Below are 13,984 nucleotides of genomic sequence, written 5' to 3' on the forward strand. Positions count from 1 at the left end.
TCCATCTTAAAGGTTACAAGCAAAAGAAAAAGCACCTGGGGTTAGCATAGAGGACTCCACAAATCATAATGAAATAATAGGAATAAACCTAATAGCATCTTCCTAGACATTTCCTAATCTACTTACACATCTGGGTTTTTCAAATGACTAGTTTCTAGGTATAATACTGATGATTTTTTTTATACCTGGGCCAAGCTCTTACAGCCTAGCTCTATCCTGTCTGCCTCTTCCCAGAGAACACCAGACAGACAGACAAAAGGGGAGTCTTGTTTCAATTTTAAAAAGTTCTAGCCTTCCCATTGGCTCTTTTGGCCAGGTGCCCACTCATTTCTTTTAACCTATGCATAGCAGTCAGACTTTTTAACCCTTTATAGGTAGAGTAATTAGAGAACAGCTTCTAAGCCCTGGTCTATACTGGGTGGGGAAGGATCGATTTAAGTTACGCAACTGCAGTTACGTTATTCACGTAGCTGAAGTCGATGTACTTAGATCAACTTACCATGGTATCTTCACCATGGTGAGTCAACTGCTGTCGCTCCCCCGTTGACTCTGCTTGCGCCTCTCACCAAGCTGGAGTACAGGAGTCAATGGGAGAGCACCTGGGAGCTGATTTATTGCGTCAAGACTAGATGAAATAAATCAATCCCTGCTGGATCGATCACTGCCCGCCGATCCAGCAGGTAGTGAAGACATACCCAAAGAGGGATTTTATAGCTACTGGCTGGCTGGGTGTCCATAAAAGTGAGCTCCCCCTCTTCATTTATCATAGTAAACAAAACGGAAATGACTTTTCTGTCCAACCCTGAGCCCTCATCACTGCACGCAAGTTCTTCTAGTCATAATGCATTATAATGAGGCAACAGGTTTCTCATTATTCTCTTTGTGCCCCGTACATCCTTAGGAGCAACTTTCAAGTAGAGATTCCAGAAGCAGATAGAATTGTGCTCCTGCAAAGTGACTAAGGGCTCCAATGTGCTGTTAAGGCATCTACTGGCACTGGAGGGATGAGGAGTTGTACCGCTCAAGCCAGAGCTCCAGGTGGCACTGCATCTGATTCCAGCACAGTGAACTCTGTGGATTTTAACAGGCTCTCCCACAATTGCAACACTCTAGCTTTGCTGACCCATGCAAAAGTGAATGGGGCTCAGGGAAGCTTGGTCCTGATTCTGGCCCAGAGTCAGGGTTGGGTCTGTTATGGGACTTTCATATAAAAGAGATACAATAATGTGTGTAGACTGTTCTTATGTAGAGCACCCTCAAACGGCACTTATGAACAGGCAGAATTGTTCTTAAGTTTGTATGACCAATAAAGTTAATTATGCTCTGCAAATTGCTTCCTTGGTGAAGCTCTTGGCAAGAAGGCAGGACTGTAAGGCAGCCTCCATGCTCGGTCTAGAGAGATCAGGGAAGAGATAAAACCTGGTGTGGGGCTGGATGCAGAGTTAGCCAGAGAAGTGAAACTGGAGTCAAACCAACAGTGAAAAGGAAAGAAAAAAGTTCTCATCTATTTCCTCCTCAATCCTTCACCACTTGGGGGCTTGAGATATGTAAAAAAAAAAAAAACAGCACTGGAAAACTCTAGGTCAACCTAAAGAGAGATGGAGCCCCAGAAGTAAGATGAAATTAGGCAGCCTAGTGAGAATGCAGTTTTACTACATCCAGGAATAATAAAGCCATTTTTAGCACAGTCTAAACCCTGTAGAATTGGCAGGTGCTTCAGTTAAGTCCTGAGGACAAAGCTATTGAGCTCACACCACAAGCCTGTTTCTTTGCAAAGTTTTAGTTAAATATATACCACACCCTGTATATCAAATACAGAAAACAGCAGGAGAGAGACATAGAAACAGATATAGCCAAAATTCAGGTGCCATATAATTTCTGTATACACCTTCTAGATGTTCATCTAAGATAACTTGTCTCCACCAGTGAGTTAGTTGTACCAGAAGTTTTTTTTGGTTTTTTTTTGGGGGGGACACCCAACCCCCCCCCAGAAAAACAACCCCCCCCACACATACCCTGAAACAAAACAGAACATAACATGGATGGTCAATTATGGAATGCTATATCATATATTGAAACCTCTCCCTGTCCCCAGGTTTTGATCATACCATGAGCATGAGAAAGAATAGTTCCTTAATGTTTATTAGTAACTGCACATACTATCATCATCATCATAAGTAATATACCTAATACTAGAAGGAAGTATCGAGGTGTGTAAGGATGGGGGCAACCTTTTCTGTAGTTTAGTCCAAAATGTACAGACTGGCTAAAGATTTTGATTGACCTAAAGTCTCAAACTGGGCACCTGGTACCCAACCACCTTCCTCCCCCCCGCAGCCACATTTGAAAATATGGGCTTCAGGAAGCATGTTTCATTGTTTTGGAAATACACCAAGAATCCTTTGAAGCAGGTGGATGACATGCCAACTTCCTCACAGATCTGCATCTCAATCTTTCCTGACTCGTGTCTCACATAGAATGAGAACAGTGGAAGGCCTGGATTTCCTGCAGAACTGAGAGACAGCTTTGTGATGTGTGTAAATAGAGATTAAGATTCTCAATAAGCTCACTACATTTATCTTAATTAGAGATGCAGTTACATTTAAACTTGCATCTTCAAAAGGTGCCTTACACTGAGCCACCTGAAGTGCTTTCCAGACTCCTCTGTTTTTTCCTTATGTGTCTATTCTTCTCGACTTTGCTCCAGACTAGAACATAAACTGTTACAGACAACATTTCTAACACCTTGTCAAGAGTTCCAAGTGATTTACAAATCCTAACACAAACACTTGCCTTTAATTTTTTATGGTTCATTCCCAGCCATCCAATTCACTTTTCTCTCTGGGTGCTGTTTTGAAAATGTGACTGCAGATCCATTTATTGTGCTTTGCTTCCCACATGAAGGAAACACACAAAAAAGAGCAGGCATCTTCTGCATTTTAATTTCAGTGGTCTGTTTTCCAATGCCTGTTTGTAACAACATCCAAATACATCCTGACATGAACATTCATTTATTCCATAGCTGCAAGTTTCATTGATATAAGTGATAATTTAGAGATTTCACAGCCACAAATCATCCAACTGGACGCATGCTGGAAGAGCAGAATTGTCACTTTCCTGACAATACAGAAGTAGTTTGCAGAAGATAATTTGATCAGCTAAAAATAAATGTTATTTTTCCACCGATAACCCTGAGACATACATGGGCAAGTTTTCAAAGGAGTGGATGAGGTTAGTTGTGCTGCTTCTCCTGTTATTAGTGGAGTCATGTGGTTGTATCCCTGCATATGGCTTTGAAAATACAGCAGCTAGTGTGCTAATACAGGAAAGGACTAATGGTGGAAGGAAATCTCAAAGCCAGATGCCGCATTTCTCAAGGGCCAGAGGAGTCCTTTGATGATCAAAATCTCCATCCTGAGCCACAGAAAGGATGGAAAATTCTGACTTCTTTATAGGAACAGGTCTAATGTGCTTTGCCAGACCAGTCATTCAGTCCTGTTTTTAACAGCCTAATTGGGCTCATGTCTCTCAAGAAGAGTTGGGTGAAACCAAAAGAGACTGACAACAAGGGCTGGCTTGTGGCTAGTCAGCTCACTTCCTGAGCAGGGGCCACTGTGGAGCACAGTATCCCCAAAGGCACACTGCAGCATCTGTGCCTCAGAGAGGCACATTACCTCCCCCAGTTAGTGCATGAACACGCCAGGAGATCTCCTGCTACATGCAGTGGAATGTAGCAGATTGCTCCCCTCTCTTTTGTGCTCCCCCTGGTCTGGCGGCCAGTGTGGATGGAGGGTAGAGCTGTATTTGTTCCGATTCAGCACCCTCTTTTGGGGGATTTGCCTCACCAGAAAGGTGGGGGGAGACTTGAGTGAGCAGTTTCTGCAAACAGAGCAAAGGTAATACCCCCATGAGCAGCACCTGGGGGAAGCCCCTTAATTCCAGCATTCCCTGCTGCAATCCTCCTTTCTGGCCTCTCAGCAAGGAGGAAACTGACTCTAAGGCACCAGGGTGGGGATGAGCCATGTTACCTCAGCTGCATCTCTGGCAGGGCTGGATTAAGGCATCTCCATGTAACTCTTCTGCCTGTCTGAATTGGCAGCAACAAGGGCTGGGTTCAGTATCCAGGGGTTCTGTTTCAATAATGCAATGCAAAACCGGCAAGAGCCCCCACCCAGTGACCTGGGACAATTACATACCACTCCTGGGCGCCTCTAAGAGGCAATACTTCCCCTTTCGCAAGCACAAAATCTGAGTGTAACAAAAATCCTTTTAATAAAGGAGGGAAACAATGCAGCATTATATTGGGGGAATACCACAAACAAGATTCATAACGCAAACCATGAGCAAAAAACTCATGCCCAAGTAAGTTCAGCGGTATCATTTTCCCCTCAGGGTCTGAAGTCCAACAACCCAAAAGTCTCTGTCCCTGGTCAGCGCAGCCCCGGAGTTCAAAAGTTTATCTGCAGAATTTTAACCCCCCCACCCCAGCCTGGGTGGAAATGAGGGGGAAGGGGCATGCTGGGTGTTAAGGGACACCTTATGGTCTGAAGTGGACTGCCCCACCTCTCCGTGGGGTTCTTCTGCAGCCTTCACCACAAGCCACTCCACTCCACCAGCCATCCCGTGAGCCATGCCAACCATCCCACAAACTGCTCTGCTCTGCCAGCCGCTTAGCAATATATCTTCAGGCTCCCCCACTAGATAACACAGCATTCAGCGATCTCAGCTCTTAGCAATTTTAGCTCTTTAGTGATTTCAGCTTGTAGTAGGGAAGCCCCACTGCTGGTGCATCATTGGCACAAAATGAATTCAGCACAGAAGTCTGTAACTAGACTCTTAATGGAATCAAAATTAGCTCTACTATTCAACAGTGGAGAGAGTACAATTGGTGTTTCAGGCCCCAAACAAGGCCTATACAATCAGGTACAAATACCTGTTCCCCCACCTCTCTCAATTCACTGGGCTTTGGAACCCATGCCCCTTGTCTAGTGAGTGCTACTTAGTTGATGGTGAGTCTCTCTGTCATAAAACAGTTTCACTGGTCTTAATTCACATAATCAGAATAACAACACTTCATTTTTCCTGCCCCAACAACAGGGAAACTGAGGATCCCACAGCAGCCAAAGTGACCATTTGGGCAGCTGTGGGCTCATGCTAGGTGGGGTGAGTGTGCCTATGCAAACAAGACCGGCTCCTGAAGTTCTTTTCCACAACTCAGCACAATTCACCACCAGATGTCAGGGTAGAGCTCATCCTGATTCTGCTTGCATCCATACAGAGGGGGAGCACGCAGGCTGCACCATTCAATAGGATGTTGCCACCTGCTCCTCCTGCACCTAAAGCTGCTGTGAGGAGGAGGAGCAGAGGAAGCAGGGCTGGATTAAAGCATTGTCACTAGAGACCTGTGCATAAGGCCCCAGCTGCTGAGTCCCAAAACGCGGCCAAAATATTAGCTCTCATTTGAAAAATGGTGTGTAGCCTCATGGATGCAATACAAAAGCTTGAACACATGAGCAGAGTCTAACTGAAGGCTACCTGAGCCTGCAGAGAGTGAAGCAATAGCTCCAAGAGATGTGAACTATCCCCTTGACAGAACTATGGTGTTGCTTTCTCCCCAGCTCACTTGGGGTGGTTTGCTCCTCCAAGGAAACAGTTCCTGCACTCCCAAGCCCAGGAATTGGGGCTACACTTGGGGTTTGTGAGGGAATGCCTCTGGACTCACCCTTCCCAGCATACAGACTGACACAGCTGGACCCAATGTAAACTACACTAACAATTTAGACTCTATCCTTTACACCCACTTATAACATAAAAAACTTACACCACTTCATAAAGCCTCTACATTTGTCCTCCCCCAAAATCCTGTCCCAGGATGCATCAGGCTTCCTATAAAATATGGGATGGGTTATCTGAGGGCAGCCTCTTTGGTTATACCTAAATCCTGGTCAGGAGTAGAGAAGGGTGCTACAGGATAAGAAATCCAACGGGGAATAAAGAGGAGATGGCAGCATTGGAAAGCAGTTACTAACCTGAAAACAGTAATCGCCATGCAGATGGTAGGCACTCAGAATGTTAGAGCTGGCAACATTCATGACAACCCTGCTGATAAACTGTTCTGCTATAGGGAGAGGCCCTCAAGCTGATGGGACTCTGTGTAGATGTGGGGTCCAGCAACATTGCAGGATTGAGGCATGTCCTGGATGTTACACAAGAAACATCATATTGAGAAACCATTTTGCTTCTAAGATAAACATGAGCCACTGCCTGCCCTCAAATTTCTCAATTTTAAAGTCTCTACTGGATAGTAAGGAAGCAGACTAGATCAGTAACTGAATAATGAAGATGACACTTAAAGTTTCTAGTGACACCCTAATACACTTGTCTGTCCATAGATAGTTTCCATCCTTACTGAGTGTTTGGAAAGTCCCTAGGACATCATAGGTGCTGCCAGAAATAAAGACAAATAAGCATAGACTGTGTAGACTTCGGTCCTTCATCAGTTGGGACTGAGCCGATCACAACACGTCTTCCAATCTTCTCTCACTCTGGCCATCCTTCACCATACTTATCCATATCTTCTTGTTAAGAAATCATCTCATCTCTTTGGAGGCTAACCGTGTGGCCATTTCTGTTCTCACGGATACCACTCAGATATAGCTGAAGTCCATCTGTTGTCGCTGAGTCGGGACACATGTCCCGCCCACGGCATTTTGCTGAGCCTATTTTCAAAAACAACATCTTGCACTCCAGACTGCTATCTAATTATTTCATTGGAGATGTTTTTGCGGAGTGAAATGCCCAAAAATGTTCGTTCCATCGCCCTGTGTGTGACAGACAGTTATTGTTCTTCAGTCTTTGTCAGCGAACATGTTGCTGGAAGCACAGGGGAATTGAAAAAATTTGCATGAGTTGTTTTGTTGATCTTTCCTGGAAGGATGTCCTTGATGTCATTGAATGCATACCATCTAGTTTTTCTCCTACACGACAGTTCGCCTTTCTGATCATGGCGCATGTTGACTTCCTGGCCCAAATAAACGTATTCATCAACCTCTTGGATCTGCTCTCCTCCAAGAGTTATTTGGGTTCTTGGCAGAACAACTGATCTCATGCATTTTGTTTTCAATTGATTAATTTTTAATCTGACCTGACTACTTTTTGCGTTCAGTTCTTTAAGCATTCTCTCAAGTTGGGCTGTATTTTCGGCTATGAGCACTATATCATCTGCGAACCTGAGATGGTTTAGCCGCTTGCCGTTGATATTAATTGCACCTTTCAAGTCTGCTTGTCGAAAAACCAATTCAAGACAAGCTGTGAATAATTTTAGTGAAACTGTATCTCCTTGTTTCACACCTCTCTCAATGGGGATTTGGAGGAGAGTATCAAACAGCGATATGTCCATGCTGCAGCCAGAGTTCGCTTCCTTTAGTAATGTGATGTATTTTGCGCTGATGCCTTGTTCTGAAAGACCTTCAAGAATGGCATTAGTCTCTACACTGTCAAACGCCTTCTCATAGACCATGAAGGTAATGCACAAAGGAAACATATTCCCTTGAACACTCTAGTAGTTGGTTTAGAGTGACGAGGTGGTCTACAGTGCTATAATTCCTTCGAAAACCAGCCTGCTCTTTCGGTTGCTGTTCATCCAGGTTTCACAATAGTCGATTTGTTATTATTTTAGTGAACAATTTATAGATATGTGAAAGCAGGTAGACTGGGCTATAGTTCTTTAGATTGTCTTGATTGCCTTTTTTATGAAACAGGATGGTATTGGACTCTTTCCAATTGGATGGTATCTTCTGGATTTCCAGGTAGCAGCTGAATCTTTGGGTGAGAACTTTCCAAGGTTCCTGACCTCCTACCTTAAGCACTTATGCTGTCAGACCATCCTTACCTGGAGCCTTTCCTTCTTTCATTTGACGGACTGCGTGGTAGACTTTGTTAATGAGAACTGAGAGTATGTGTTCATTGGTTTGTTGAAGTGATCACATTGGGATGTCTATATGGGATGCAAACAGCTGGGTATCCCTGCAGATTGCCTCCCTTTCTGTTTGATTGGTTATTGATTCTCCGTCCCTGTTCTTCAAAGCCAATAATGATGATCTGTATAATGCCAGTTCCTCTTTGCATTTTTGAGACTTTTACGATCTTCAGCAGCCTTTAGGAGCTTTTCAGTTTGAAATTTCTCAAAGTCTTTCTTCAACTTCATTTGCATGAACTTGCAGAGAAGGGAGTACTCAAGCCTGTCACTACCATTTCTTTTCATTTTCCTCCTCTTCTCCAATAAAGTCTTTGTATTCTCCGAGATTCTTCCGCTGGCTCTTCTTGATCTTTCACATTCAGCTGATTTCACACACTGTTTCAGTCTCTTATTGCAGTTCTCATAATCATCGTCACAGTCGTCCAGGAGGCTCCAATCTTCCCTAGAAATGTTATTCTTCAGGATTGCCTCATCAAAAGCTACCGCTTGGTGCCTTCTGTTCACCATACACAGCACCTTTTTCTCCACCTTCAGAGTGAACATGAGTCTAGTTCTCAGTAGGCGATGATCGTTACCAATATTGAATCATAGCACTACTGAAATATCCTGTACGATGCATCGTCTATCAATCAGAAAGTAATCAATTTCATTTTTTGTCTTTGCATTTGATGCGATCCAGGTCTATCTTCTGTTGGCCTTCTTTCAGAACCAGGCGTTACCAATGAACATTTTCTGCCAATATAGCTAGTCATTCTCCTCACGCGTTACATTCTCCGATGCCGTACCTTCCTATGAACTTTTCGCCCTCTCTCCCTGTTCCAAGCTTGGCATTAAAATCTCCCATCACAATCGTATATGTGGAACTCTGAATGAGGGTTTCCTGCAGTTCCTGATAGAATCCTTCCAGATCATCATTTTCACATGCACTTGTGGAAGCATAGATCTGGATAATTTTGAGGGTACTATTTCAGTCAATCGGAGGTAAAGCACACCAATACACAAAGACTTCAAATGGTATGAGACTTTTCAAAGACCATTTCTTGTTTATGATGAATCCGACTCCTCCAACTATCCTTGTGCCTTCTCCTTTTTCTAAAATGACCATGCTTCGATCCCTCCAGCTGACCTCCATCTCCTTCTTTCATCATGTTTCACAAACACCCAGCACTTTGCAGGCTGTTTTTGCTTTTTCTTCGATGAGATGGTTTATCGATTCCTCCCTCATCAGTGTTCTGCAGTTATAACTGCACACAGAGAGTTTTCTGGTTTCCTTTTGATGACCTGGCACCTGAGATTCTTTGCAGCCTCTCGTCGTTCGAATGCCTCACTGAGTGGGGATCAAGGGACATGCTGAGAACTGAGACTTGGTTTTCTATGTTGTTTTAGCCATTATTTTCAGCCACCCGCTGGTTGGGCTGTCAGTGGTGCATTTACCTCCTCAACTTAGCTATCTTACAGCCTCGGAAAGAGGGATTATACGTCTCTTCACAGAGGAAGCATCCCCTTCTCTAGGCTGACAGTCGGAGACTTTGATAGCATAGTTAGACTTGCTGGAGAATGCTACCATTGCTGTCGAACAGCCAAATTCACTGCTGTGCCACACTGAGGTGTCGTGGTAGGATTTGCAGCAGATAAGCATCAATCATTAACTATATGGGAAAAAATCTTGGGATTTGCAGAGTCATCAGAACCAGAATGTGGATTTTTTTGATTACACCTGAGTTATAGACTGTACTTAGACATACCATAAATATTCTAACAGGCAAACCCCATCAATACTATAACACCAACTGCATAGTTAAATTTTAGGCTAGATTTGTCACACTTTATGCATATAAGAATTTCAAAACCAAATAAAGAGGATGGGGATTTTCAAAACCCCTCAGTGTCATCCTGACTCTGCTCCTCTTGAAGACAATGGGAGTTTTACCTGTTCAGTAGATACTGAGTTAGGCCAACACAGAATAATTCACCAAAACAGAGAAATTTTGTGGCTGCCATAAGCTCTAAAAAGAAAGAAAATGCCCAAACATATTACATTAAAGTGCTCTAGGAACAGGTTTTTCTCCCAATAAGCGAGAATGTTAGAAGTGTTCAAACAATTGGTAGCATAGATTGCATTAAGCATCAAACCCCAAATTCATCCATAATAACTGCATGGCATATGAACACCAAAGAACACTGTTTACATAAATACAGTAAAGACTGAGTTTTCACTGCATTCAATTTGCATTAATGAATATAATATTACTAATACAGTCAAACTTTAACATTTACAAGTTTAAATAGCTTAACAGATCAGGTACATCTGCAGAACAGCTGCTTAATTAAAACAATATTTGGAATATATAAGTTGTCCTCAATTTAAAAAAAAAGTTGCCTCCCACAGAATTCAAGATAAGCCTAGTTAATTTAATTGCTGACTTAATTTGCATGGTATGAGTTCTTACCTTGGTTTTAATATATTCATGTGTGTAAGTTGATAATCGGAACTTGATTAGCAATGGTTTGAAAGAAGGTCAGTTCCAATTCTTCACATTTACTGATTGTGATTATTTAGGACATAGAAATGCACTCAGACTAATGAGATGGGGACGACAACATTTCAAAATGGAATTTTAAACGTACAATACAATCTGCAAAGCACCAGGCAACATGTGAACCAGTTTTAGTTATGAATAGGAACTTAATGAAAAATTAACAGAGCTGAAAATGAAGAACATAATATTCACCTCAATCAAAGACAAGCTGAAACTCTGAACAACATGGAATGGGGACACTTGCCCACCCAATCTTTTCCAGCGTAGATTTTATATGGATATTTAGTTAAAACAGCAACTGAGCATCTCAAATGAAGTGTATTTACTGATAGACTGTATACAAGAGGAACTGTGCTAATACATCCCCATAACAATTATAGTTCAAAAGCTTATACTCTCTAAAGAGACGGAAAGCAATTCAGACATCAGCCAGCCTCCATTTTGATGGAATGATGTTCCTTATTAGTAACACAGAAACCAAGGTAGCTACTAGACTCACTCTGGGTCTGATGCAAAGCACATTAAAACCCATAGGTTGCAATTGACTTCAACTGGCTTTGTATCAGGCCCTCTCTAGAAAAACAGCTGGCTCAGCTGTTGGCATTCAGATGGTAGGGAGACTGTCATGGACCTGACACCATCACTGACAGTCTGGGTAATGTTGTCCCTCTCTATCATAAGCTAATCTGAGGCCTTCCCCAAAACAGCAATACTCATGTCCATGGCTTTCAAAGGCACTCTCACACCAGGGTGATCTTATAAAAGCCTTTACGGACAGGGTACAAGTAATTGTGGTCTTTAGGAAGAGTCAGTGGCAAACTTTTGTTGTCTAGTCATCAGTTTAATTTTGTCCAAAAGTCACTTTACAATAGAAAGGGTTGGTTTTGTACACAGGAATTGGGTAGTAACAGAAAAACCATTTAGTGCTGCTCTGGCAGACTTGCAGAGAACCAGTCTCCCCCCATAGCTAGGCCTTGCCTGTTGTGCGTAGTTAATGAGCACAATTATATGCACCTCACTGTGCCTGGTCCTTCATATTACATTAGTTGTGTAAAGAGCAAGAGCCATCAGCTGGAAATTTACTGTTTGTCTAACCTGCTCTTACAAATCAACAGTGATGGCAATTCCACAACCTCCTAGGCAATTTATTCCAGCGCTTAACCACCCTGATAGTTAGGAAGTTTTTCCTAGTGTCCAACCTAAACCACCCTTGCTGCAATTTAAGCCCATTTCTTCTTATCCTTTCCTCAGAGATTAAGTGAAACAATTTTTCCTCCCTCCTCCTTGTAACAACCTTTCATGTACTTAAAAACTGTTATATCCTTCCCTCAGTCTTCTCTTCTTCAGACTAAATCAAACCCAATTTTTTCAATCTTCCCTCATAGGTCATGTTTTCTAGACCTTTAATCATTTTTGTTGCTCTTCGCTGGACTTTCTCCAATTTGTCCACATCTTTCCTGAAATGTGGTGCCCAGAACTGAACACAACACGCCAGTTGAGGTCTAATCAGCACGGAGAAGAGTGGAAGAATTATTTCTTGTGTCTTGCTTACAACACTCATGCTAATACATCCCAGAATGATGTTTGCTTTCTTTGCAACAGTGTTACACTGTTGACTCATATTTAGCTTGTGGTCCACTATGACTCCCAGACCCTTTTCCACAGCACTCCTTCCTAGGCAGTCATTTCCCATTTTGTACGTGTGCAACTGATTAGTGTCAGTGCTTAGGTTGCTGTAACTTGCATTGCACAGGGTGGGGGGCGTGTCTTTTTCACACCCCTGAGAGATGTAAGTTTGATCAACTTAAGCGGTAGTGTAGGCCTGCCCTAATAAAGGTAAGAAATAAGTACTTTAACCCCACTGAGCTGTGTAATGATGCTTCCTAGAACTATGATTATGTTCTCTCTTTCACTCACAAACATAAACACATCGCTACATGTTTTTAGAATTTATAAGAATTTAGGATAGAATTTTCACAGCTGCCTGAGGACTTTCAATGGAAGGTGGGCATCTACCTCCTTAGGCATATTTGAAAACCCTAGGTTTAGTTACCAACATTTTAATAAAGATAGACAAAGTTGTTGACCGTATACTTGTTTTTACTTCACTATTAAGAGAAGGGTGCCGGATGTAAGATTTACGAGAATACAGCACAACTGTCTAATTTAAATGAGATACAAATATTTTTTATATTTAAATAGTGGTGTATTGTGGTGGATGGATTGCTGATAGATGAAAATAGGTAAATTAATGCACAGAACTACAGTAATTGCTTATTTTCCTGCTGTTGGAGAGTGTTATGTTATTGCTGCCTATCAAAACAGATATATGAGTCAAAATTCACCTTCACTGCTGTCTCATGTACCTAGTGAAGTATCAGCATTTGGCAGTGCTTAAATGAATGCTGCCACTTTCTCTGGAGGCTGAGTGGCTATAGCAGAGCACAGAAGTGAAGGGGTTTAATATGCATACCATTGATTTTTTTTAAAGTTTGCTACTCATGGATGAGAGACACAAGTACAATATTCTACATATTGTATTTAAAGACTTGGCTTTGGATGAATTAAAGATATGATTTTCTGACTTCAGACAGCTGCCTAATCCTTTTACACTGACTGCCATTAAAATGGCAACATCCATATTTTGTCAGTAGTTATTTAAGCCTGGCTGCTAACAGCACAGGGCTGGGTATCAGCAGATCTGGGCTGTACTCCGGGCTCTGCCACAGATCAGCTGTGACACCCCTGGCAAGTCACCTTGCCTCTGTCCTCCCATAGAGCTACACACTGTTAGAGCTGGTCAGAAAGTACTTAGTGTTTTCTATGGAAAAATGTAGAAAGGAGTTTTATCTTTTGTTGTTTTTATTAGAAAAAAACGAAACAAAAAGATTGTATGCAATGTTGTAGTCATGTTGGTCCCAGAATATTAGAGACACAAAGTTGGTGAGGTAATATCTTTGAATGGACCAACTCATGTTGGTGACAGACAAGCTTTCAGGCTTGCACAGAGCTCTTCTTCAGGCCTGGGAAATGTAGCTGTGACACTGAGAACCTCTCTCAGACCTGACAAAGAACTCTGCATAAGCTTGAAAGTTTGTCCCTGTCACCAACAAGAGTTGGTCCAATAAGAGAGATTACTTCACCTACCTTTGTGTCTCAGAAAGTTAAGATGAAAGTTAATTCCTGCATGCTCAGGGTACCCCTAAACCTCTGACTGTCAGATGCTGGGACTGGACAACGGGGAATGGATCACTTGATAATTACCCTGTTCTGTTCACTCCCTCTGTAGCACCTGGCACTGGTCACTGTCAGAAGACAGGACACTGGGCTAGATGGACCATTGGTCTGACCTACTATGGCTGTTCTTATGTTCTTAAAGTTCTGTCTTCCTAAAAAAGCAAGACATTTTTCATCACAATTTTTTCATCTACGTTTATCACAGAAAGTAAGGCCAAGACACATCACT

Source organism: Gopherus evgoodei, chromosome 9 (assembly GCF_007399415.2).
Source record: "Gopherus evgoodei ecotype Sinaloan lineage chromosome 9, rGopEvg1_v1.p, whole genome shotgun sequence".
NCBI classification, from domain to species: Eukaryota; Metazoa; Chordata; order Testudines; family Testudinidae; genus Gopherus; species Gopherus evgoodei.